This window comes from Perca flavescens, chromosome 6 (assembly GCF_004354835.1).
Source record: "Perca flavescens isolate YP-PL-M2 chromosome 6, PFLA_1.0, whole genome shotgun sequence".
NCBI classification, from domain to species: domain Eukaryota; kingdom Metazoa; phylum Chordata; class Actinopteri; order Perciformes; family Percidae; genus Perca; species Perca flavescens.
In genome coordinates, this window is record NC_041336.1 from 28765491 (window position 1) to 28789239 (window position 23749).

General features: G+C 42.4%; 1 protein-coding gene across 2 annotated transcripts in view; it reads left to right on the forward strand.

Moving 5' to 3' along the window:
- The window catches only part of znf407 (zinc finger protein 407), a 151732-nt gene that overhangs the window by 41194 nt on the left and 86789 nt on the right, over positions 1-23749 (forward strand). The window lies entirely within an intron of this gene.

The window sequence follows — 23749 nt, forward strand, 5'->3', positions numbered from 1 at the left end:
CAGCCGCACGCATGCGGACACGCCTGGGCACATACAAAGACACACGGCGAAAAGATGAAAGAGTCTAAGAAACGTGTGTGTGTGTGTGTGTGTGTGTGTGTGTGTGTGTGTGTGTGTGTGTGTGTGTGTGTGAGAGGAAACAACCTCTTTCTATCTCCACTCTGCAAATGGATAAATAACTTAATCTAAATAAAGCCTGAAATGACTTGCTTTAAAAGGTGCAGATATGTTGGGTGTTTAAATGTTCGTGCACGTTTGCATAGGAGTTTAAAAGTTGGTTTAGGTTTGTGATTAATTCATCATTTAATTTATTTATGTATCAATGTATGTTCATTCTAATTTCCATACATTGTATCTGCCCACTTCCTTCTATATTTCATCCAGACCTCATCTTTATAGTCATATGTCTTAATGGTATGACAGTGTTTGATCTCCTCTGGCATGGCAGCTGAAGCAAATGAAGCCAATGCTAATCAGTGACTTCAAGACTTAAATATACAAAAAAATACCACTTCAAGACCAAAAATAATCAAACATCCAGAACTGAGTCCAGTTGCTCAAAACCTCTGAGGGGTTTTGAGGAAACCTGTTCTGCTCTTTGACTCCACAGAAGCACGAGACCAAGCGACGTATACTAACATAATTTGCTCTCGTTTTATTCTGACCAGCTACAACATTAAAACGCTGCTTACAAAAATAATCTGTCAGTAACCTCAGTATATGATTAGGCAGTATTAACACTGACAAAGCCCTCTGTATCCGTTTGCTTTCAACACGTTTAGAACTTTCACTACTTTGAATTACTTTGAATTTACATTGAATATAGGACTTTGTCTTTCACTACAGCGGTATGCATACGTAGAATCTTTAATGGACATTTTTGTGTTTGAGTTTTTTTTTTTTTTAAATGAAAGTGGCAAAAAACACTTATCAGTGTCTAACCCAAACTCTTAAATCCTATAACTTCAGATTTTTTAAATGTTTCCAAGCTCAGTTAAGACTACTAAATAATGTAAATTATTTTGCTTTTACTCATAGATTGTTATTTTTATCACTTATGCCAGTTTCACTTTTAAGTTAGCCTAATTAAGATTGTGCACGCAGTTGATTTTTTTCCCCGTGTAGGATAGAGGTGTTTGTTCTCCTTGCAAGCCTTAAATCCAGAACCCTCTTCTCTCCTCTTTGTCTCTCGGTCTCTCCTGTGCCACAGCAACGGCCTCATTTTTCATTAGAGGATTGCCCCATTATTTCATTTCTTGTGATAAAATGACAAGAGATTACTCACGAGAAATACTAAATACAGAGCCGGACCGATGGGATCTCCCCTCATATGTAATGCTACTGTGCTATGGCTGAAGGCTTCATATTTCCTATTTCTCTCTTTATTATATATATCTGGCAGAGTTGTAGATACAAGAACTGTGTGTGTGTGTATCTGGGTGTGTGCGTGCGTGCGCAAGTGCGTGCATGGGAGTACTGTATTACATTCTGTGTGTCCCAATCTGATCGGACACCACTAGCCGGTCAGCAGACCTTGCTTCGTTTTTTATAAGCAACCTTGTTTTTGCAGGAAAAATGTAGAAAAATTAGTTGCACCGCTGACAGAAATGTCAGCCAGTTGGGGGAAGAATAACTTATTTCACACAGAGGAAGAGGAGAGTAAACACAGGCCGGCGACGGCTAACTGGAAAAAAAAAGAATAAATAAATAATAACCACACCATATCTTTATCTAAGATGATTCATATTTTATTTCAAAACAGTGCCTCCATTGGTCACATTTTTCAGTAGTGGATAATAGAAAATGTAAAGATACGGGCGGTGAAATATGAGTCGGTTTGTGGAGGTAAGAATGAGAAAAGATTAGCTTGAGATTAGAATAAGAGAGATGGAGGAGGGAGGAAGAGGCTTTTATTGTTACTGACCTATCAAACCCCACATACTGTATAACTTCGACTCCCATACCTGCTTCCTGATTTATTAACATATTCACTTTGTACAGTCTAACTTCTATGCTTTGCAAACTAATAAACATATGTTTGTTTTCTGCTATCGAAACCATTGTTTTTGCATATTCATTTGCCTGTTTGTATCAGATAACCCACCTCGAGTTCCCGCTGTTGTTTGTTCAGTGAAGTTGTTTATCTTGACTTTCCTGCTGCAGTCAGTAGTACAGAGGCGGGCAAACCGTTCCCTCGGTGGCACCGGAGTCTTTAATTTAACAAGATACCCACCAAGGAGAGTTGTTTTGGCTGGCCCCCTCCATCCAGAGAGTCATTAAGGCCCGGCCCATGGTGAGGGAGACCCATACTGGCATTAGCATAACCGGGCAGAGTGACAGAAGGAGCCCTTGGTCAGTGGAAACTTCCAGATCAAACACTCCAAGTTACTCTCTGGTTAACACCAGCAGGAACCAGTAGCCCTGGGACACACACACACACACACACACACACACGCACACGCACGATCTGCAGTGCAACACTTAACAACGTCCCCCAGAAGAACATTTCAAGGTGCTGTGAGAGCCCTGAATCTCCCTTTTCCCAAAATAAAAATAAATGAAAGAATTTTATTTTGAAATGAATTCCCACTAACCTGATTGTCAAGACACATTACTTATCAATAAAGGTTGTTTTTTTTTCTTTCAAACTGAGCCTCTCATTTTCCCCTGTTTTCGTGGAGAACTTAATTCTCTGTTGAATCTGTTTGTCTTGAATTTCAACAAAAGTGCGTCTGCAGCCATGATTACCAAATGTTTATTCTTTGCCTTTTTTCTTTCTCTAGTCATGACTAGCGGAGACATTTTATCTTCATTGAGACAGACATGGGCTACATGTGGATTTTTGTTTTTGCATTTTGTCAAGAATTTTCTAAGTGTTTTTAGCTGTTTTTCTTGGACGGTAGGGCTTCTATGCAACTGAATTTGAAATTAAAATGTGACTTGCACAAACACACAGTGAATGTACATCACTCTCGGTTACATTCAGTAAACACAGAGAATGGTGGCTAAGCTACGACCTTAGTCAGTTGTCATAAGTCAAACAATCTCCAGCATCAAATAAATATTATACATTCAGAATTGAGTTTTTCAGATCAGGGCTAAAAGTACCATCAGTGCGATACATCTTTACTATAATGTAAACAAGGTATTTGTGTCCTCACGTTTTGAGTACACACTCTTTTCTAAAAAAACTCAAAAGGGTGGGGTCATCAGGTTCTGGTTACATCACATGATATTACATGTGGAAAGTTAATTTCAGTCTCACAGCTGCTGTCAGGATGTAATTCACTCAACAACAATTTGGATTGCTCATCTTAAAAATAAGCCAGATTTTTCTGTTCACATAAAAAGCTCTCTGTTGTTTTTATCATGGTGGGATGAAGTGTCCCTTTCACTGTGCCCGCTCCGATGGCATCTGCTTTGATTTAGAGGAGAGCTGAGCGATTCACAGTGACGGACGTGGTCGACTCATCACGCAGGGCTAATTTACTTTAAGTTCTGTGTTGCTTCAGATCTGTCACGGGATCACATTGACGTTGCTATAGCTTTCTGTTGTTTTGTTGTGGGGACTAAGAAAGCCAAACAGAGGGATAAGGTATGACTGATAATGCTCTCTGACAGACGGGGCCTGTTGTTGGTGGACATGTCTGGCAGTGTGTGTGTGTGTGTGTGTGTGTGTGTGTGTGTGTGTGTGTGTGTGTGTGTGTGTGTGTGTGTGTGTGTGTGTGTGTGTGTGTGTGTGTGTGTGTGTGTGTGTGTGTGTGTGTGTGTGTGTGTGTGTGTGTGTGTGTGTGTGTGTGTGTGTGTGTGTGTGTGTGTGTGTGTGTGTGTGTGTGTGTGTGTGTGTGTGTGTGAGCTAGACCATGAGTTACCATTACTTGAAGTAGAAATGGATTAATCTTTTTTTTTTTCTAAACATATCTGTCTTTTGATTGTTTTCAGCCACTCTCATGAAGCCGTTCAGACAAGGCACAACTGTTGAATGTGCTTAAAACCTGCGAGTGCTCTTCAGCAGCTATTTGGATTTACATGGATTCATCACATTGTTTTGTGTAAATGAGAATACGCTTTACCATGCATTGACCTTTTTAGCAACTAGTTTCCTATCTTGTATTTTTGTTGAATTTCGTTTTTATTTTACAAGGCTTTTTTTATTTATTTTAAAAGTCACTTTCAAAAGTCAGTTTTTATTTCATGACATTTTCCCAATGACTCTAGTATGTAAGATTCCCTGATGATTAGACCCGGCGGGGACCGGGCTTGTAATACACAGGTGGAAACCCTGCAGCTCTGACCACCGACTGCTTGACCGCTTTCACAAACGAAAGCTACATCGAAGCTACGTATGTTGTCATTTTGCCTTTTTTCTTAAACATGAACTGGGTAGTTATGGGTTAACGGGTAAAAACTGACATCCCTAACGCATAGTAATAAAGTGTTTGCTGTGTTTGTTTACTGCTGCAGCTAGTTGATTGATTCAGGATTACTTTGGCATTTTTTTGTTTTAGCTAACGGAAGCTAATTTGTAGCAGTTGATGAGCCTGCTGGAAGGCAGCTAGCATGTAATTGGCTGAAAGGCGAGGGAGTGGTGAAACGCTACTGTCATCAACAGGCTTATCAAATAAAGAATTTCTATAATGAAATCAAAAACTCCATCAAAAGCCTCTTATTATGAATTAAGAATAATAAAATAACATCCATCCATTTGTTGCATTTTAATCCAATAAATTATTTTACAATGTATTGGTTAATTTACATATTTGACTCTACTTTTCATATGGTAATTCATTTCTTTACGTCTATTTAAAATTGAAGCTTTGGGGCTCAATTTAAAGAACTGAAAAAAACAATGAATGCCTTGTATCAACTTGCCAGGTGGAACAGTGAAATGAAGCCACTTAGATGATTAATGGCCGATTATTGGAATAGTTAATAAACTTGTTAACCATCCAAACTTGAACAGTTATATAGGAAACAATTTGATGTTCGAAGACATTTAGCTTAAAGTTCATAGTAATAAAAAAACTGGCTTTTACCTTAAGCATCAGTTAAGCAACATTTATTTTGCTGAAATCAATTATTTCCCTTAAATTCTATCAAGAAAAACTGTGTAGGTGCAGTCATTTTCTTAAGGCTCTGATACACCAACCCGACGGCTGACCTTCGGCAGAAAAGGCGGTCGGACTGATTGAAAGTGCCTCGGAACGCACCGAAGTGACGCCGACTTGAGCGTACGTTTCTGAGAAATGGGCCATGCGGTTGCTGAATCTGTCTTCATTTCAGATCGACAAAGGTCAGTTTAAAAGATTTGTCAGATTTTGAGAGGCGTTAGTCAAGCTCATCCCGCTCGTCATTTCCGGGTTAGCGCTCCACCAATCAGATTGGTCATTGAGTCCGACTGCACGCCTTCCGATTCAACAAGTCAAATCGGCCCAAATGAAGGCCGACGGCTCCTCCGACTGACGGCGGCACGGAACACACCGAACAGACGCGAGTCACCGACCTCGCCAGACTGCCCTACGACCGATAATTGGGTGGGTGTGTCAGCACCTTTTAAGCAGTATGGCTGTGGATCAATACTTTTTACTGGGAATAGAAGTCATAGCTTACCCTTTGACCCACAGCTCACAGCATCACAGTCTTAGTCCACGTGAAGAGTTGCTTTGAAAAACTAGTGGAAAACCTCCCTCTTATCAAGGTCTTGGTCCAACTGCTGTGCTCTCAATATGACCAAACAAAATGAGAAATCATACCCTGATGAGGAATCTTTGAGTGAAAACACGCTGGTTAACCATGTATTGATAAAGGAGTTATAACTTACTATCACAGTGTCTCGGATGATTTTTAAACTGCCAACCTAGTGTACCATGGACTCCTATTAAAAGTAAACTGGACAGTCCTTTTTTATTTTTTTATTTTTTATTCTCACTTGACTACTTGCCCTATCCTTGAAGAGCACCGGATTTTTTACTTCACCAACACCAAGTTTCTTGACCCAATGCACTCCCTATATTTTCTTCAAAATGACAAATCCTTCTATGCTTTAAAATAACTTCTGTGATCCAACTGTGTAAAAATCCCTGTAGTTAACATATTGCTCTTGCAGCTAAGCAGAACGAGTTTCAAAGCTGCTGCCCTGCTCTGTTTTGCAAGGGAAACCGTAGCTTCCTACCACACTCCTTGCAGATGTTGAGGAATTGTTTGTCTTGTTAACGGATGTCAGTCTACACTTCCCTTCTGTCTAATTAAAGACAGGAGTCCTTGTCATTTGTCTCATAATGAGGAATCATGAGGGCTTCTTCTTTTTCTCTGATATTTTACTGTGTCTACAAGTGAACAGGGGACACGTTTCCATATTTTAAGGCAGCGCTGTAAACATACTCCTTGTGTATTTTTTTATGTATTTTTTTTTTTCTTATATACACGCACTGACAATTACCCAGTGGCAGTAGCCTTGCAGAGACAGCAGAGTGCTGCGCTGGCTGGGTGGCTGACTTGTTGGCTGACTGGCTTGTCTCTTGGAAACCTGTGAAATATGATTTACATTGAGAGCATGTTGTAGCAAACCCTAGCCCACGGTATGCATATTCCCCCATTGTTTGTGACAGTTGGTTGTACCTGCGCTGGGGGGAAGAGCGTCAAGTAGGAATCCGACTTTGCATTTCAGTGGCTGAGCTTAGGGTCAGGAGCGCATCTGGGTGACTGGGAGGTTTGTGTGTGCGGTGTGTCATTTCTGTGTTTCAGATTCCCTAACTCGCTCTCACACACACACACACACACACACACACACACACACACACATTCGCAAGCTTACTTGTTGCTGTGCAGCCAGAGCCTGTGCGCATAAAGCAGCAGCCGCGGCGGCACACAAACAGCCAACCCGGCACACTGGTGTACTCCTACACAAACAAACAAACAAACAAACAAACAAACCCACCTGCTGCTCCTGGCAAGTCGCTCTGACAATCAGCCAAAGGAGGGAAGGCAAACAAAACCAACAGTTTAATTTACATGACAGTAGCCTGCTTTACATTAGCATGCCGTGGCAATGATAGAGTGAAGCTCTGCTGGAAACAGCAGGTAATGAAAAGTGATGGTCCTATTTGCGGTACACTGTACGTACAGGAATGGGAAGATCGAGCAGTCGAAACTAATAGCGTGCACTATGTTGCATGTCTCCCCGACAGTCCTTTTGGTGTATTGGCAAAAAGAAAAGAAAAAAAAACTACTTTCCCTGTCCCTTTTTAAAATAACTAATTTTCCAGCAGTGCAGAATAAATATAAGCAATTGTTGTGGTGAAGAATTCAAGATTTGTACATGTGTTTAGTGAAGAGTGGAGTGTGATTTCTTTCTTTTTTTTTTTTTTTTTTTTTTGCTTTCCATTTACACCAAAGTTTCCTCCTTTTAGACAGAACATGAAATGTTTATGCAGTTTTTGCCAAAGAATTCATGTGCAATTTTAACGAGCAATTAACTTCATCAATAAATAAGTAAACAGTGTTTTGGCCGGTTAGTAATTGCGCTGTATGGTATTTTTATCTTGATATGGCTGTATTTGTACTTGGTAAGCTTTACTTCTTAGGACATGTCATGTGTGTTAAGTGTGTGTGGGTGTGTGTGTGTGTGGGGAGGGGTTCTGTGGGTGGGTGGGTTTGGTTTGTGAGCGTACAAATGTATCCTACACGTTTTTGTTTTTGTAGATGAGACCATACACTGTGTGTGTGTGTGTGTGTGTGTGTGTGTGTGTGTGTGTGTGTGTGTGTGTGTGTGTGTGTGTGTGTGTGTGTGCGCCACACACGCTGGCTCCAGTGGTCTGCTCCTTATGTAAAGAGATAGCATCTTCCCACAACAGATCAATAAGGGAATATTTCTAGAATCCCTGCTTCTCTCTCCGATTTAACGTGTGTGTGTGTGTGTGTGTGTGTGTGTGTGTGTGTGTGAGACAAATACTCATACTGACAGCCTCACTTGTGTGATGGCGGTTAGGTTGAACGTAGCTGCCATTATTGAACCTATTGGCCTATTATCAGACTCAGAAGAGCCGTAGAGCCATATTTGGTTTCGTCTTAGCTCTTTGGTGAAAGGGCAACTCCGGGTAGATTTGTGTTTCCTGTTCAATTGTGATCTGTTCATCAATCAAAAACATACTCGATATCTCCTCAACCTTTGTGGAACATTTGATACAACTACTGTTTCATATATAAAATATAGGTAGAACTATATTTTCCTCTCTGGAAACATACTACACTGCTGCTATGACATATTGACACTCACATGTGGATACACTCTGTCTTGCACATACAATCTCCAGTCCACCGCCCCCACTCCTCACCTAGCTTATGTTTACTTGCGGTAAATTGTCCTAAAGGAACACAGCCACCGATGATTTATGGTACCAGATCTGATTAGATCCAATGTATTTTTACACAATGGATGCATTTTTGCATGTGGCGCCTTAAGTGGGAGACAGTAGTCATTAACGACTGAATAAACCGCATGTTCCCCATTAAGGTTGTTGCGGCAGCGCCTTGGCAACAGAAGACGACCTGCTCTGAGTGAAAGTGACAATATTTATGTAAGGACGTGGAATATGACTGAGGATCTGTTTTGTTTAAAGGCCGCCATGTGACCGAAAGTACGGAACATTTTCTGGTAAATTGAAGCCCTTGACTTTAATTTAATTAGCAGATTATTGACAGTGTTTTAGTGGGAGATGAGTCAATCCTAAGGGACTTGGACAAAACAGTTAAACAGTTCCTACAAATAGTTAAAGCTTTAGTGTGTGACTTTTTTATAATAATGAACGTACGTTGAGACAAAGCTAATTAAGACTATCAACTCCACACAACTCTCTGTATTTCTCAGTATGGCTATGATCAGAAACTGGTGTCGTCCGGCGACTTTTGTGCGCAGAAACTCAATTAAAGATAATGACCTTTTCTGAAGAGTCCATCATATTTTTTTAATCCTCTGTGTCCTCCTTGGCTACTAGCAACTGCGTGGAGGGGGGTGGTGAAGCGCAATCACAGAAGGCTTGTATCATGTGAACGCACCCACAGAATTGTTGTCATTACTTAGCATTCCTCACGGGGGAGACAGAAACTATACGCACTAAAGTAGTAATTCTCGAGTTTCTTGTTCTTTGATATTGTCACCATCTTTGTGCTACTACATGACCTTGTCGGTGTGTTGGTTTTGCACTGACTGAGATCAGTGTGTAATGCATTTTTTCTAATGTTCCATTCATGAAGGTTGAGTTTGTTATGGTGCTATTTTCTTTATTTTATGGAGGGTTCAACTGGACAGTCAATGTCACAAAGTGCCCTGATGTATTTGCCAACATATGATGGATACGTTGGATCTTCCTATAATTTTTGCGTTTGCGTTAAACATAGGGTTGGGTACCAAAACTCGGTGCTAAAATGGCACCGGTGCCTAAACAACCGGTTTCTACTGGACCGAATAGCAACGCGGCTTTAGGTGCCACTGAAATGCCTGCGCTTCTCCCTGATGCTCGGAAACTAACGTTACAGGCAACAGAAGCATCGCTGCACGGGACACTAGTTAACACTGCACTTGACAGCAGGTAACGTTAGCATCCCTTAGCTAGCAGCTGTTAAAATGCTGACAGCTAATGCTAAACGGTGTGAAGTGTGAATTTATTTCACTGTAGAGGATTCCAACACTGGGATGTACAACAGTGTGCAGCTGCCGATATATGCAGCAATAAACAAGCCGTTCTTTAATGTCGGCAACTGTCGTTTTGTGCTCTTCTTTTTTTTTTTTTTAAGTATCGGTTGAGGCACCGTTTAGGCACTGGCAAAAGTATGGCTTTAAGCACCGGTATCGGAAAAAACCCAAACGATACCCAACACTAGTAAAAAAAGGGACTATCAGAACAACTAGTGGGAATAAGTGTAAACTAAATATTTCTACTTTAAGTAAAGAGAGTCTTGTTTCTTTCACTGTTTTGAAGTTGGGACTGTTTTGACAAAAAATGGGCCCAGTAGAATAGCACAGAAAGATCTGCACATGTAGCCCAGTTTACTTTTATTTATTTTTTGTACCTTTTTGACCTGTTAACTCATTGCTCATGAAAGTATTCAGACCTGTTGGTATAGTTTACACACACACACACACACACACACACACCCTTTATGTCTTGCAGAGGTTGAACACACACAGTTCAAGGTTAGTCTCCAATTCAGCTCAGTCCAGCTCACAGATAATTGTCAATAAAATTGATCTTTCTGGTTTTTTTTTTTACTCTGCTCATATTTTTCCATCCTCCCCCCCCCCCTCCCCTACACACTTCCCTTGACTCCCTCACTCCACTCTCCTTTGCCTCTGTCCTTCTCTTTTCATCTTAAGCCAGATAAGTCTGCCTCGACTGCCAAGAGCACCGAGTATCACTGCCTGCTTTTTTTTTTTTTTTCCTCTTATGTTCTTCTCACAGTGCACTGAAGCCATGTCGCAATTTCTCAGGGAGTTTTGATGCCTGGATGTCTCCTGTCTGGGTCCATCTCGTCTGAGCTGCAGCGCCGGCCCTATGTGATCTGAACTTCGCTGCCTCGCTGCAGGTCAGCCTTCGCGGCCGATTAGTGTCGAAGCGCCACTTTGGTCACAAGTTGTCGGGAGCGCTTATCGTGAAGATCAACAGCGATCAGTCTCGCCGCTGCGCTGCCTCTCTCTCTCTCTCTCGGAGTCCTCTACATCTCCTCCGTCTTTCTCTCTCCTTTCTGTTTTCTGCCCTCTCCCCTTTTGGCATTACCGCCCTCCCCCCTCCATGTTTTTACCCTCAAATCACCATATTTCCATCTATATCTTATCATTGTCTTCTTTCCTTTCTCCCACCTTCCCCCCATGCTGTCTCTGTTGCTGGATCCAAACTAAAAAAAAAAAGTTTTCCTTCCTAACAACTCCGCCCGTATTGTAAAACCTCATGAGGTCAACTTAGACGTGAAATCATAAGAAGTAAGGATAGGATGACATTGTGCTAGGAGAGTCTGACTTAACCTAAGCTAAGCTGTGCCTGTAACATCAGCTGTGTCTTCTTTGGTGTGATGCTCCTAAAGTAGGGCAACATTGAATTATCTATCATGGCTGCTATTTAAGTGTTTCAATGGTAACTTGGTCTGGATTCTACACAATCTAAATAGTTTTTAAACCACACCATGCACCTTTTCTTCTTTCTTTGTTCCCTCCTTTCAGAAAGGGTCACTTTTCTTTAAAATAATTCTTTTCAAGCCATGTCGCCATTGTTAAATTTTTCCACTCATTATAAAATAAGAAGGCCACTATTGATTGGTCTCTATTCAGTGTAAACTGGCTGACATAATTTCAACCAATCCACTTTGAGTGCAATTACAATCTACTTTTGACTGCATTTGCACCATTGACTCTCCTCACTGAATCTTCTTCTGGCCCACGCAGTGGCGTGTTCTGTTTGTCCTGTTCAGGAGACACACATTCCGTTTGTATTCATTTGCTGTGCCCCCCAATTCTAATCCCTCCTTCTCTCGGTGTCTCTGTGTGCCGTCAGGCCTCGTCTGTGGCAAGAGCGGAGACGAGTCATGTTTGGCCTGTCAGTATGGCTGCTAGTGTCAGTATCTGGAGCTGCTGGTTCCTCTGACAGCGCTGGAGGGGCTGCTGGTCCTAGCAGAGTGCAGCCGTCACCCTGTGACACGCTCAGTGTCACCGATCCCCTCCGTCTGGTGACATGGCATCCCCTCCTCCTCCCCCTGTCCTCGTCTTTGCCCACCACTCCACTACACCCCCCCTAGCCAGTGGCCTTTTCACTGCCACTCTACAGTCAGTCACTCAGTCACTTACTGCCTCACTGAGGAGTCTTTAGTAGGAGCTGACCTACGTGTGTGTGTGTGTGTGTGTGTGTGTGTGTGTGTGTGTGTGTGTGTGTGTGTGTGTGTGTGTGTGTGTGTGTGTGTGTGTGTGTGTGTGTGTGTGTGTGTGTGTGTGTGAACACTGGTTTTAGATTAAAGCTGGCAATAGTGTTTATGTAAATATTCAAAATCTTTATGTGATGGATGGATGGATAGATGGATAGATAGATAGATAGATAGATAGATAGATAGATAGATAGATAGATAGATAGATAGATCCTCTGTGCACAGCAGGACTAAATATGTGTGTGATTTAATCTGGCCTTGGCGAGTGTGCAGCAGTGACAAATGGATGCTCACTATGAAACCCCCTCATCCAAGAGACAGTATTAGTTTTTGCTTTAATTACCAGCAGCAGTAATGTTTCCTATCCATAACTGTCGGCCTGCTAGAATGCAGCCTGGCAGAGGGGTGAGGGCCTTGTCTCTTCTCTCAGTGGGCCTCCTGTCTCTTCTACCCCCCCAATCCGTCTATCCTCTCTCCCTTTTCCCTCGCTCCCTACCTCCCCCGTCCTCCTCTTCCACCTCCCCTCCCATCCCCTCTGCGCCCGCCGCATCTTTCATTTCAATATTTCAATATTTATGCCTCATCTGAGAAAGTTCAAAGTCACAGTAAGGAGGCATAACTTTCTCCCGCCTCCCCGCCGACAGCGCAGGACCCTGCCTGGTGGACAGGAGAGGGGAGGCTGGTGACGGCTGGTCTGCCCTCCCCTCCACTGGTCACTGGTGACAGAAAGAGAGAGGAGAGGCCAGGCTCGGGGAGTCAAATGCAAAGACAGACAGCTAGATGTTAAGAGTAACCAAATTTGGGATTTAAAAGCTTACGGTGACACGGACAGACCTCAGATTGACGCGTCTTTATTATAAAAGCTTTTGAAAATATTTGTTAAAGGGAAAGAAGTTTTGAAAAAGCATATGCTTTTTCAAAATTTTAACTATGCTCAACTCAAAATGCTCAGGTTAAGAGTTGTTCAACCAATGCAGTCATTCAATTCTTCAGTCAATCACTAATTGTTTAAAAAAGGTGCATTATTTTTAGCCTTTTTGGACTATATTTAATATTCAGGTTAAAGCCAATATCAGTCTGTTGGTATGAAACTAGACACCCACAGCAACTATTAGCTTGCACATTCTCTAGCACCTCAAAGGTCCAGGGGGCAGCGCTAAGGTCCCATGGGTGCCTGTGTTGGGTCTGTTCGACATGATCCCACGTCACTGTGCGGGAACATTTTTCTGTGGCTCTAACTGACCATCAGTCGACAAAGATCCACAGGCAGTTTTAATAAATAAAGTGTCTGACAAGTCCGTCCTTTGCTATAAAGCTCTTTGACAGCCGCCGTCTGGTAATAGATTAGCCTAATTACAGTGTCCCCGAGTTTAGATCACTACAGCCACTACTCTCCACTCCCCTCCTGTTAATGTACAGTTGTAAAGAAAAAGAAGAAGAAGAAAAAAAAAAGGAAAAGCCAAAAGGAAAAGGTCGTCCTCATTTGCATGCAAGCCTTCATTAGAATATGCGAATATGCTAAGGACCAGAGCCGGTTGTTTGCATGCGCAGGTGATGAATGGCCAGTGCATTGCAGAATAGGCCGAGATGGAGGCTTCGTCACCCTCATCTGCATAGCACACTTTATTTACTTATTTACTTTTGAGTGCTTGCTCTCTGTGATACATCTCTTGTCTGTAGAATGGGACTGAGGAGGCGCTTTGCAATTTACCCTCCCTCCCTCCCTCTCGCTCCCCGCACTCACACGCACACCCACTTCAATGGGACGAGGCTTTTTATTAAATAAGTGAACGAGATCTTCACATTTTCACAAGGTTTTCTTTGCTCTTGGAAAAAATAGAAGGAATGTTTGGCTGTCTCGCTCTGTAAATCGTTAGTGTTTGTTTACCACTTCATTCATTTCAGCAAGGACTTAAATAAGGCATTAGAAAAGGTAGAAATTGGCTGTTTATTGAGCCGCGATTCAACCTGTAGAGCACCAGAGAGTGTCAGCGGTGGGAGGGAGGCCAGCACTTGTCTGAGTAAAAGCTCGCGGGGTGTTTTTGTCGAGAGGGGCGTGGGGTGGGGTTTGCGGGGTGGAGGGCGAGTTTCCAGAAAGAAAGTCTTCTCTTCACTCTTCTCTGTTGCTGGGGCGGCAGATGGTGGGTGTCAAGACAACGGCATCCATAGCCTAACAAAGACATCCTTTGTGTGTGTGTGTGTGTGTGTGTGTGTGTGTGTGTGTGTGTGTGTGTGTGTGTACTTTGTGAAAGGTGTAGAAGTGCACTAGCATTGAGTAGCAGGCAAGAGCATCTACTGTATAATAACACTTGAATGGTGCATTCAGACTCAATCTCCCGAAAGTCCTTTTTTTTTTTTTTCTTCTTCAGACAGCTGACACATCACTGCACCTCTAAGGAGATATTTCGAACCGTACTCCGAGGTGAGAGAAAGTACTTTTCAATATCATCAACCAGAGAAGATGTCAGGTGTCACATTTGCAGTTCAACTTTCCATACCCAGAGTGTGTGAACTTCCTCTTTGTACAATTTTCCCTCTCCATCAACAGTTATGGTTCTTTGAGCCTAATAAGTCATTCTTTGATAGGATGGCTGAATATTAGATTAGTACCATAGCGGTTTATTTTGCTCCTCTGGAGTGTAACCTTAGCTGGCCTTCACACAGGCGCGGGGATAATGAGAGTGGTAGCTGGCCGACAGACAGGCCTGACACCCCAGCTACGCCCTTCACTCAGCTGGCTGAGGAAAAACGTCAATACAGAGGCCTTATGCCTTATGTTTTATGGATTATCTGCTTTAGCAAAACTATAGCGAGAGAAATACAACTCTCGCTTGTCATGTTGCTTCAGTTCTTTTTAATGTGCGAGACCACTCACCGAAACAACAGCGGTCGAAATTAGAGGCTGTCTTCTTTGTTTGTTTCTTTTCAATTTTCACTCTCTTCCCCTTTCTCGCTCCTCATTCTTAGCATCTCCCGATCGCTCAGGGTTGAACACGCTGACCTGGTGTTCTTTGATTTCCCATAAACCTGCTTTTTCTGCCTCATTTTTTTAAGAGCCGTAGTTTTTGGCGTTTTGATTTTATAAGTTATCATTCAGAATAGATTCTGTGTCACGCGTCTTTTGTCACTTCCACAGTTTAGTGTGTGTCCTGACTGAGCAAAGGCTGCTATCAGATCTCCTGTGGAAATTAAAGACCCTGCACGCCTCTAGACTTTTGTGTTTTTTTTTTTTTATTTCTGGGATTTAATTATTTATATTGATAGCTCTCTCTCTTTCTTTTCTTTCTTCACTGCCTCTTTTTTATACATTTAATTTGTTCTCAGAGGACAGGCAAATCCAGTGTACAGTAAACAGACTGAATAAATCATGTTTGCCCCCCCCCCGTTTTTTTTTTTTGTGGGTGGAGGGGGGTCTCGGAGATACTGTTGGTTTTTATCCCCAGGAGGCACAGGGGAGGCTTGCTGTTGTAAACGGACCCAAGTGCATCCCTGTTATCCGCAGTTTAATCTGCCCACTAGGGGCCAGAGAGAGTTCGGGGGGTGGGGGGGGGGCTCATCACAGCTCCTGGTCCCTGAAGGAGCACAGAGGGTGCAGAGGTGGGGACGGAGGTGAGAGTGCTGGCTGGTGTCTTTCCCCTCAATTAGACTCTTTAACAGGAGATGAGGCCCTGCTGCTGTGTTTTCCTGTTATAATGGCGCCACGGTCAGCTGGAAAAAACTGGTTACAATATATCAGTTTGACTGGCTGATTAAAAATATAATGCTAGCATCAGCAGTGTTGTCTACCTCTGATACAGCGTAGCAACCTCTCTGACCACAGACAGTTTTTAGTCTCGCTACTCCTTCAAAGAAGGACCGCTTTGGACCGTAAATCTTGAAATGAAAGCAAACATCTCTTCTCTCTAAATGAATGATGTCAATACGTCCTTTAGCTGCATCCTGTGATGGACTCAAAAATGTTTCCAACCTGCCAAGAATACTGGCAGAAACTGATTTTTAATACATAAAAGGTTTAAATGTAATGCTATTTAATATCAACACAAAATGCTAGCTATTGGTGGCATTTTCATGCAGGACGTTAACTGAAGGTTTGACCTTCAATGCAAACAACGATGTAAAATAATTTATATTGTTGCTAGATTTAGACTGCTACAAACTTAACAATATTGAAAGTACAAAGATCACAAATAGGCTCTTTTTTTGTTTCTCACTCCCCACTTCACCTCTTCTCCCAGCTCACACACACACACACACACACACACACACCTGAAGAGACCTTATAAACATAAGGAAACCTGCATTACAAATTACTGCACATCATAGAAATTGTGCAGCAAGCTTTTTAAAATACCAGCGCTGCCAGTGAGGCGCTTTGTAATTTATCCCTTCACGGCTGTTAGCTGCGCTGCGCAACGGTGATTTATTTGGTTTAAGAGAAGTTTTGTTTAGAGAGATAATGAGCAGGACTTCTCTTTAATGATTTAACACGGCGCGGTGGAAGAGAGGGGGAGCAAAAGAAGCACATATATTTTTCATATCTTTAACTGCACTGCAGAGAGGAAGGGAAGGAAGGAGAGAGATGCATTAGCAACAGAAGCTAACGGCCTTTAACAACCAGCAATTTTTGGTTCATTTTGTTTTGTTGTGTAAAATGAGACCTTTTCACCTCCCCATAACACAGCAGCAGTTTAGAACGTTCTATGTATTTCATTTAAAATGTTTCTCAGGACATGTTCAGTCGTCAGTCAGAGTTTTCTCTCTTTTTTTTTTTTTATCCATAAAGGTTAATCGTATTTGCGCTATGGCAGCTAATACACGTCTATTTTGAAAAGGGCTATATAGCCACTTGTGTTACTGTCTGTACCTTGTTCTTTCTACACCTCTCCTTTCATCTCGACACCAAATACAGGGTTATTCTCTCTTGTTCAGCGTTTTCAAGTTTCTCCCCTCACTTAGGAATTTAAATCCCAAATTAAAGCAGTTAATTAGAAAATATAATGATGCTGAGTAGCATAATATGCAAACAGTGCTATGACGCTCAGAGCTGGGGGCTCCTTTAACACTGAAACTGCCATCGGCGCATAACGATGATGATATCAATAATAGATTATTTCATCAATCGCCGTTCTCTCGAAGATGGAAACGCGCTGTTGGGAAGGGACTGAATTTTTATTTTTCATTATTATAATTTTTTTTTTTTCTATCTTTTTTTTCCCCCTCCTTCCTCCTTCCCTCCCTTTCCCGTAGCTTGAAAATGTCTGTTTCATCTCACATTAGGGTGTGCTCTGCATAAGTGCAGGTGGAACTTGCTCTCCCTCTAAATGATCCTTTAATGGAACAGTGTGCACTGGAGCTGGGAACTCTATGGGGCGCTGCCACTGTCGATGAGAACTTTGCCTCAATCAATCCGTCAAGCCCCATCACCTGCCTCAGCAGATGATCCAAAAAAACCCTTTGGAGAGGCGAAGTGAGCTTTTTATGTACCTCCTCTAAGACTAGAGGACACACACGCAGACACGGGCACGCACGCACAAGCGGCGGCATCATAAGTGAGAGGTGTCTGTTTCATTGAGAGGCTTGACGTTGATCAGTCGCCAGAGAAACACTTTGCCTCTCTTTTATTTTTTTATCAAGATCATCTTAGAATAGATCAAGTGCTTGCTTTGCTCTGGCGCAGGCATACAAAAAAAAAAAAACCCAAACAAAATCAATTCCGATGTTTTATTTATTTATTTTCCTGCCCAATATCTGTTACATGATGTGTTGTTTCCATAAACGGATCTCTTAGAAGCCCAAGCCATATTGATGCGAAGTCCCCTCTTGCCTTCCTCAAACAGAGCGACAGCCCGACAAACTGCGTTTGCCTCTGCTCCTCTTCCCCCCCAAGTTCATATTCACTCCAGCTTATCTCGATACTCCATCATGGTTTTTCATATTTCTTCATTTCCCTTCTTTCTCTCCTGTGGCTTTTTCTTTCTTCATCATTCCATCACCATCTATCTCCACATCTGCAAATTTGACACCACATTTAGATCCCCCCCCCCCCCCGTCTACTGCTATAGGCTGCTTGTAGAACATCCACTAAACTCAGCTTGTGAGCTCAGCAGATCATCCCTCCTTCCTCAGTCCTTATTCTTGATGTCTTCCTGTCGGTCTGTCTGTCTGTCTGTCAGGAAAGCAGCCGCTCTGTCTGTCAATAAATATCTTATCTTTCGACTTCTTGTTCCTGTCTGTTTATCTGTCTGTCTGACATGGCGGCAGCTGTCTCAGCGCTGCAGGGTTGCTGTCAGCCAAGTGTTGGTTTCTGTTCTTCTGTCAGTTCGCCTGCCTGTCAAAGCTTCTCAGATTAGACTTGTCAACTTACCTGCAGGTTTTCTGCTTCTCCAGGATGGGTTTATAAAAAGTTAAAAGGAAGAAACACATTATGTTTATTCAGAAGAGTAAATTAGTTGTGACATTGAGAAAAGTTATTTTTTTTATGCTATGGGTCTCCCTTCAATGGTAAAATATAGATTGTGGGTCCTTCATCCTTCGACATTAAATGTGCTAATGTTTTTATGACATTTCTTCTGTCAATACATTATTGTCAAATTAGTTGTGATGCCTTTTGGAGTGACTGACTGACACACCAGTGGCACTGTTCTTGCATATCTCTAAATTAAGACCACATTTCCCATAAATCCTGGTGCTCCTTAACTTACCCTGCATGCAAGTTGGGTTCAATTAAAAAAGGACGAAGATGATGCTGAAGAATTGGGGGAAAATATGGACAGGACTGGGCGGTATGCTAAACAATGTAGTTGCTGCAAGATAATAAGAAGTGTGGGCAGAAGTGTAGCAGAGAGATGGATGGGAGGAGGTGATATTGAGATAAGTGGTAGGAGAAACAGAAGATGGAAGTGAGGAGAGATGAAGGAAGCTGAGATGGCAGAGGAGATGGAGGGAGGAGTGTGCAGAGGGGAGCTACCTGCTGCTGATGGCAGTCAGAGTCAGTGAGGGATGGAGGGCGCTCCAGCTGTGACATTAAAGCAGCAGGTGGAGGCCATCATTAGGACTGGCACAGGAGGCTGGATGAGCCCGCACACACTCATTTCTTTGGGGCCCAGCGGACCACTAAAGGGTGTGTGTATGTGTGTGCTTCTCCTCAAAAAGAGCTGAAGCATAGTCCCATAACTTCAGAGCTCATCCCCTCCTCCCCTTTCATCTTTCCCACATGGAATCCCTCTTCTTCCCCAGGTTTCTGCGGCTTTGCACGGTGAGGGTTGAGCGCTCCCTACATCTGGTAGCTCTCGTAATGGTTTTTCAGTTACCTTTTAACCAATTACAATACAGCAGTTTGTTCGATTTCGACCTAATTTTTCAGCTCATAGCTTTTCCTATGTTGCATTCACGTTGTGGCGGCGCGCAGCAGGCAGCAAACTGGATGTTCAGTCATTTTCAAAGGGAAAAACTATAAGAAACTCTGCCAGCTGTTTCCTAACTTTTGTCCGCAACAGCCATAGTTAGGACAACACAGCTGTTTAAAAAATCTGAAATATGGGCGCTAGCTTTATCCACCTTCTTTTCTAATTTAGTCTTCTTGTCGTTCATTGTAGTGTCTTGGAGAAAATAAGATGCTTTTCATTCCATTTCCCCAGTGTGGCGATCACAAGAAGAACACCATGTATAACGATGCATTAAATGTTTAGAAGTGAACTGACAGACAGAAAATGAACAGTCACAGACATACAGATGTGTTATTGTGTCCATAGACTGGATCTTTTTGTGAATAAGAGACATTGACATTTGTGCCCATTTGATATTAAACCAGAGGTTTCTTTCCATCACTGCCAGGGTAAAGTGTTTCCTACCACACAGGTTCACATTGCTTTGTGACAAAAGTTCAAATTTCCCAGGAATGCTGTTCCAGTACCTAGGGTGACCAGATGGGAATGGGTGAAATTCGGGACAGGGGAGATAGGGGTGGGCGTAGCAACAGTTGGCACGAAAGTCAAAACTGAAAGTCAAAACTTGCGTCGCCGCTATGCGTAGTTGCTTATCAATTCATGGCACTATTGTACAGAGCTTAAAAGAAAACTAGGACTGCCATAATTCATGTAGGCTTAGAACATAACAATAGAATACTGTTTCACAACAATCAGTATTTAATGTTTTATTAGGCTATAACTAATCAAAATTTGGGTTTAGTCTAATTTTTGGGAAGAACAGGATGGTCGGGATTCAGGACAACTGCTCGTAATTCATATTATGAATTTTTCGGGAAGTCTGTTCAAAGTAATTGTACTGGATTCCACAGACTAGAAATCGCTGGGTTAGAGCTTGGAGATATGGTGAAAATCAAATATCCTGATATTTTTGAGCAAATACCTCGATATTGTGGCGATATTGAAGGGATGACAATTGGTGCTTTCACAAAATATGCACACAATGAGATTTTTGATAAATAATCATCAGTTATGTTGATATAATAACTATGTGGGTAAAGGCAAATAATAGAACAGCTAGAACAGTCTGGTGTGTTCAGAAAATGACATCGCTCTACTGTAATGCAGCCTTTAAAACCAGGAAAAGACAACACTTGTGTGATATCAGGATATTACGTTATCCAAAATTTACGACGATATCTAGCCTATCGATATAATATCGGTATATTGCCCAGCCCTACGCTGGATTCATATAGCACAGATATTGGGTTAACTTTACCCTGTACCAATCGTCTGTTTTGACCCATCGTTGCTGTTATTTTATTGTTTTGTTATTACTGTTTGGTTACTGGATCAAAACAACCCTTGTGATGGGTGGTATTCTACCTGGGGGTACTGGGTATAATGACCTATTTTTGCGATGCCAGAATTAAGCGAAAGACTACAGTGCATTTGTTGTCTTTTACCTTTCAAGGTGAAATGTCAAAACCTGAAGAAACCAGCTGAATAAGTTACTTAACTCAAAGTTTGCAAAGTATGTCATGTCTGACCTGGCTCTATCCCAGCATGCCTTGTGCACAGCTCTCGGTAATGGGTGTGTGTGATTTTGAGGGGTGTTGGGCTACGGTGCGTCTAAGCTGAGTGTTGCTCCAGGCCTTTTCTTAGATCTCCCATCCCTTCCGGACCTGTAGATGGGCCTATCCAGGAACACCATTAGGCAAATGAAGTTGTTTGTATCAAATATTGACATGTTATCTCTTCATCATCAGGCAGCGGGAGGGAAGAGAGAGAGAAAGATTGTAACTGTGGGTAATTGAGCCGTGTCTCCCATGCTTATCGGTAAAGCTCCGGCACGTCACGGACCTAACGAGCTGTGGCGCGCCGATTAGTCTGAAGGGAAAGTCGAACGTGAAACACCAGAGTCTCCGTCTTTCTTCCTTTTCTTTCTTTTCTTTTTTCATATCTGCAATGGATATTATGAGACTCCCTGGAGGGCAGAGGCACAGCCTTATTAGTTCAATTCATGGGGGGGAAGAGAATTGATATGGATGAATGGCATGTTAAAGTATCCCTTTGTTACAATAACCATTGAGGCTGATGGTTCGGGCTGATGATGCAGCCCAAGGCAGCAAGACGACAAGCTGAGGCCTTGACCTGGATGGCAGAGGATGCACACCCACCAAGGGCAGGGGGCTGATTACACACTGCCTTAAACAAATGGATTTGCCCCTTTAACATTTAGATATGGGATATTTGTGTGTGTGTGTGTGTGTGTGTGTGTGTGTGTGTGTGTGTGTGTGTGTGTGTGTGTGTGTGTGTGTGTGTGTGTGTGTGTGTGTGTGTGTGTGTGACTGTGCCAGGTGCCTCCACAGGGCATTACTGTGAAAGATAGGGTACTTGTGGATGTCTGGTTTTGTCTGAATTCGAATATGTATGTGTGTGTGTTGCCTGTAATTTAGTAGTAATAGTTTGGGTGTATTGGATAATCATATGGTGAATAGCTAATTGTAAATGTATTATATTTTTGTGTGTGTGTGTGTGTGCAGCCTGTGCCAGGTGCCTCCACAGGGCATTGCCCATCTTGCACTCGTGCCACTCTGAGAATAATCCAGTAAAAAGAAAAAAAAATGGCCGATATTAGAATCTCACAACATGCCAGTTTGATTTGTACCCCTTGCTATCAAAGACTGCTAATTAAAATCATATTTTGCATATGTCTTGTCTTTCATGCGCATATGCAAATTGCCCCTGTTGCCTTTCAGCACTCTGTAATTAGGTTTATGAAGGACAGCTGTAATACATAATTAACAGAAATGTTTGCAAGCTCTTTTTTCTCCACGTCTAAACACGACGACTTAAACAGGCACGTGTGAAGTGTTCCAAGGCCGTGCTTTTCTCTCAAATATATTGATTAATTTGTTTACCCTCACCCCCTCAGAACTATCTTAATTATGCTGTTTGTTTATTTATAGATGATGCCGTCAGTCAGAGGCGCTTCCAGTGGGCCAGAAAAGTTTAGGATTTTGATCTTGCCGTTCTCCCTGATTGGACCATACAAGATTTTGTCATACGCTCGCTCCCAGTTTAACTCCAAGGCAACGTTCTGGACGGGTGGATGGATTGAGTTAGAGAGGGTTGAGAAAATGTAAAGTGATGATTGTGGGGCAAAACAGCGGAATATGTTTGAATATTTATATGGTGGTTAGTTAGCGTCGACCTCGGGGGCCTCGGTGACGGACAGGACTCCGGGGCCATAATGGGATGGAGGACACAGCCTCAGTGTGTGTTTGTGTGTGTGTGTGTGTGTGTGTGTGTGTGTGTGTCCAGACGTTGGAGGGGGGCGTTGGGGTAGAGAGGGGCTGACATAGCGACGTAAATAGTGAAATAATTATGCTTTCACTTCATGAAAGACTGACTGCTAAATGTAGAAGGAAAGCTTCAGAAAGGCACAGACGGGGCTTGCCAGAGGGAAAATAGAATAATGATCTACTTGGAAGAAACCAAAGTGAAAACCTCCAGAAAAGAAGGGAAGGGAGGAGTGATGGGGGGCACCGAGTGTGTGCAGTGACAGTGCCAACCACATGACTGTCGGTTCAACTCCCTCGGCCTCTTTCATGTAGCTCCATCCTCAGCTCTCAGATGTGGTCATTGTCTCTCAGTTCCACAATAATGGGAAGTGATGGGTGCTAAATGAAAAGGCCAGGGGACGAAAACTCTGGTGAAGCAGCTTGGATGTCAAAGTAGTTAGTCCTGTCATCCGTTCATTATGTTTTCATATGCTGTTTAGGAGACACGGTAAACTCAGGGCCCTCGACAGAGTCGGGACATTGTGGTCACTGTCAAGCCACGGTACCCTGGTCTTTTTGACTGCGTGTGCGTGCAATTGTATTTGCCGTAGATACATGTGCATTTGAATCCTTGCACGTACGTACATATCTGTTTGACACGTTGATGTACAACATGTGGAACTCGTTGACTAGATTTTCACTCTACTGTCTGACCAAAATGGTGTTCGTAAAACAAACATTCTCAAACTTTATACTATTCTTTTGGTGGAAAGTTTTGTTTTACATTTTAGTCTGTTTTTATGGCCTGCCATCTATTGAAATAACAATAGTCTCTCCACCCAAAAACCTGTTTATGACAGATTATATTTAAAACTCAGTGAGGACAAGCAACAGACAGTCCCTCCATATGCCTAAAGCGAATCACGTCTTTACGGGAAGCAAAATGGAGGAATAACCTAAACAAAGACGCATCTTTTCTGTTATATAAGTGACAAACGGAGTGTGTTTATATCCAGCTTGACTTTAAGAACTCTGGTTCATTTATTTCAATACACATGATTGCAGAGGCTTTCTCCCAGTGATTCACATCTTCAAGTATTTGTCCTATCCTCCTCTTATAATCCTAGGAAG